This window comes from Propithecus coquereli, unplaced genomic scaffold (assembly GCF_000956105.1).
Source record: "Propithecus coquereli isolate 6110/MARCELLA unplaced genomic scaffold, Pcoq_1.0 Scaffold119, whole genome shotgun sequence".
Lineage (NCBI taxonomy): Eukaryota > Metazoa > Chordata > Mammalia > Primates > Indriidae > Propithecus > Propithecus coquereli.
In genome coordinates, this window is record NW_012135969.1 from 1,550,870 (window position 1) to 1,555,410 (window position 4,541).

Consider the following 4,541-nt stretch of genomic DNA (forward strand, 5'->3'; position numbering starts at 1 on the left):
ATCTATTTAATGACCTGTTTCCCCAATACCACCAGAAGATAACTGGTTGAGGAAATTCTCCCTTAGTTCTTTCTTCTTCAAAGTAACTTCACATTTTAATTACTCAATCATGTATAATGCTTCCTTCAGGTATAGCTAAACCATAGTATTAATAGCTAAGAACAAATGATATTCCTAACAATAGCATAATAAAGCTAATAAAGGATCTAAGCTAATAAAGGATAAGCTAATAAAGGATCTAAATCAGGAACTGTTGATCTGAGACCCTTTGATAAATGCTGTTCTGGAAGTCTGAAAATCCCTTGAAATTATATGTTTTAATAGGGAGTGAGCAAAGGAAAAAAAATTTTTTTTTTTTTGGAGACAGAGTCTCTCTGTCGCCTGGGCTAGAATGCAGTGGTGTCATCATAGCTCACTGCAACCTCAAAACTCCTGGGCTCCAGGGATCCTCCTGCCTCAGCCTCCCAAGTAGCTGGGACTACAGGTGCATGCCACCAAACCTGACTAATTTTTTCTTTTCTTTTAAGTAGAGCCAGGGTCTTGCTCTTGCTCAAGCTGGTCTCAAACTCCTGAGCTTAAGCGATCTTCCCACCTTGGCCTCCCAGAGTGCAAGGATTACAGGTGTGAGCCACTGTGCCTGGCCAGGAAATTTTCATTGTCTCATTCTCTAGTCCTTCCTTGCCACCTCCTGAAAAAGGTAAAGACTCCTACTAAGCCACAGCAGAAGTTACAAACTCAAATATTGTCAGGATACAAGCAGTTTTCATATATCTGGCATGACTAGGGGTAATGGTAATAGGAAATGATAAAGTGTATGTTGAGTTGCAGAGCATACATCTAGCCTGAAGGCATTCTGATTTTAATTTTTAAATAGGTACTTGCCTATATTTTGAAACAGTAAACCTTCCCTGGTAATTTGTTTACTGCTTTAAAGTTAAATGTAAATTGGAGGTTTAGATGGGATCTGAGATGTTTTTCGTAGTTCTAAATAAGAACCACCTCTCACTATGGAGGGCCCAGAAAAAGAAAAGTAGAGAAGAATGGTCTCTGTGTAAAAACTAGATCCATGCTAAGCTACCAATGACACAGGTCATTGTTAACTCCCAACTGAGGAAAAAGAATGTCTAATTGGGGCAGCTGCACAAAATTATGTCACAGTACCCCATCTCTTAAAAAATATGACAGTTTCTCCCACTTACCCTGCTTACCCCCCTACCCTACTTACTCTTCTAAAGTACTGCCTTCTTTGAATTAACTCACATAGGGTATAAGTTAAAGAATCAACTTTTAGGGACTTTCTCTACTTGCAGAGCGGATACCTAGCTTTGGGTATGGAAAGGGAGTTAGTAATAATGCAACCTAGTTAAGAACACTTTAATCTTTGATTCTTATTAATTTTGGTTTGTTCAGACTAGTTTTCACATAAAACTATTACACAGGGCAAACAAATCTAAATGTTTTATTAATTTTTTTAAACCCAGAGAGTATGCACAATTTTGTATGTAAGTGTAATTTTCTATAGCAGTAGTCCATGAATTTCATTAATTTCTTAGAGGGATATGTGACCACATAAATTAAGAACCACTGGTCTAAAGACAGTGAAAACTAAGTAAACTGCTTTAAAAATGAAAGAAATCAAGTTAGAAAACAAAAGAAAACAAACAAGATTCAATGTACTGTACCCATTAATGCACACATTGGCAAGGAAATGGCACCAACACAATCCCATTTTCTGAAATTTTACACTTGTAGAATATACAATATATTAATTTTGTATAAGTTGTTATTTTTGAGTATTTACTATGTACCAAACACCTTACATACTTAGCTCATTTTTATTTCTCATGACAATGCTACGAGGTTAATATTATTACCTCTCTTTCCAGAGGAGGAACCTGAGGCTCAGAGAGGTTAAGTAGCTTGTATAAACTTATACAAAGTTCAAATCTAGGTCAAAGTTAGTTTCTAACCATTACTCAGTGGTTCTCGAACTTTATTGTACACACAAATTACATAATATGGCATAGCTGTCAATGAATGGCACTGTAATTCCCACCACCAAAATACTTTCTTTTTCCATCATAATTCTTTTCTCTCTCCTTCCCTTCCTTCTTGTATTCTCATCACTCACCTAAGTTTCTGCCCCCCTTTTTCCTCCCTTTCTTATTCCTATCCCCTTACTGCACTGTAGACCTGCCAGTAGTGCTTTATGGGCACTATTCTTAGCTCTAATGGAAAAAAAGGGTTTAAAAGACTACTAAATTCTGTTTCATCTGAACCCTTACATCTGAAACATATTCCCTATATTTATGTATTTGATGAGAAAAGAAGCTCCTGGGCCAGGCTTGGTGCTCACACCTGTAATCTCGGCACTTTGGGAAGGTGAGGTGGGAGGATCACTTGAGCCCAGGAGTTTGAGACCAGCCTGGGCAACACAGTAAGATCCCGTCTCTACAGAAAAATTTAAAAATTAGCCAGGTGTGGTCAGCAGGCCTGTAGTCCTAGCTACTCAGGAGGCTGAGACAGTAGTATGGCTTGAGCCCATGAGTTGGAGGCTACAGTGAGCTATGAGTGTGTCACTGCACTCCAGCCTGGGTGACAACAGAGCAAGACTCAGTCTTTTAAAAAAAAAAAAAAAAAAAAGCAGTAGCAGCTTCTGTAGTCATCTGCGTGGGGGCTGTGAAGATCTAACATTGTTATGGGTAAAAAGTGGTCCCTCTTTATTAATAAGAAATTCAACTAATTATGAGAAGTTAATATTCTTAACATTATCTTTTTGAGCTCCACATTCAAACTTAATGAGTTTTAATTATTTCTTTTTGCAGTTAGAATCTTAAATACTCTGATATTTCTTTTAGGCCTCAGAACTTCTAGCAGAAGCTAATAAAGTAAATAAGTTTTGCAGCAATCTATGTTTCTATGATTAAGTGGCTTTCTCAGTATTTGCCTTTGTCCCTTAAGATACATACACTCTCTAAAACCAATAAGTTTATCTATTCAATATTTAAGAATCCTACAGTATTTTTACTAACAACTTAAGACATACACAAATAAATAGGGGAAAAAATCCTCCATACATACACATACACACACACACACACACACACACACACACACCTGTTCTCCCTCTTGCTATCTAGGAATAAAATTTTTATGAGATTATGGACTCTTCCTTTTGCATTAAAAAAAATCATTAGTTTGACACTTGGGTAGGGGAACAGGCTTTTAAATGCTTATACTGTAATCTTCTATCACAACTTCCCATTATTCTGATTCTCTTCCACTGGAAATTGGAATTGCTGTAAAGACACGATATACGGAGATAGAAAGTATTCATTGCTTAGCAACACTTAAACTAGTGTTTCCTAGCCTACATAATTGCCCCCAACATACAAGAGGCACTACATGCACATTAATGTATGATGATGACTATCTGGCTAAAACAGAAAGCAATTTTTGACCAGGTCAAGGGCCTTAAATGCGTCATTGAGATCTCTAAGACTGATATTTCTCACAGAAATGCTCCTTTGGGTTTTAAAACTGAAGTTTCTAATGTCTGCTTTGAATAGACATATGTTTGAGATGCAAAATATGGTAAAGGTTTACTTCTGCAATGCTGTATTTCCATATTATTCCCTTATTGGCCTGGATTTCCTCATCCATAGCACAATTTATTCTAATGTGGAAAGTAAGGCATTTATACACTAGTCACAGTAAGAAAAGTAGCATAATATTCTCAAAAGTCACATTGATCTAAATGGCAAATTTATTCTCTGTTGGCTTCCAAATCTTGGATTTATTCTAGAAGCTGCACACTGTTATAAAATAACATGATGTAATTACCTAGGTGTAAAGAGAAAAGCACCATTCTGGAAGTATTCCACTGGACTGCAGTAGTATAGATCAGGCAATGTGAAGACCTATATATACAGTTATAAGAAGGGCAGCAGGGAGTTTTTAATATAAAAAGGGTAGGATATCAGGAATATTGTGGAACTGATCTATTGGAAGATAAGGGTGAAAGATTCATACTTCCAGACCATGGAATGGCATAGCAAATATGCAGAAATATGTAGAAGGCATACTAAACCAGATATCTCCAGTTTGAAAGCTACAATACAGGTATGAACTGGAATTTTGAACAAAGTGTGCTGCAGTGGTTAATTATTTGTCAATTTCACTAGGCTAAGGGATGCCCAGATATCTGGTAATACATTATTTCTGGATGTGTCAGTAAGGGTGTTTCTAGAAGAGATTAGCATTTAAATTGATAGATGGAGTAAAAAAGATTGCCCTCACCAATGTGGGTGGGCATTGTCCAATGTCAGCGTTGAGGGCCTGAAGAGAAAAAGGTGGGAAGAGAGAATTTGCTCTCTCTGCTTGATCTGAGATATCCATCTTCTCCTGCCTTGGACATCAGAGCTCCTTGTTCTCGGGCCTCTGGATTCAGACTGAGACTTACACCATTGTTCTCAAGCCTTTGGGTTTGGACTAAACCATTGGCTTTCTTGGGCCTCCAGGTTGCAGATGGCAGATCACGG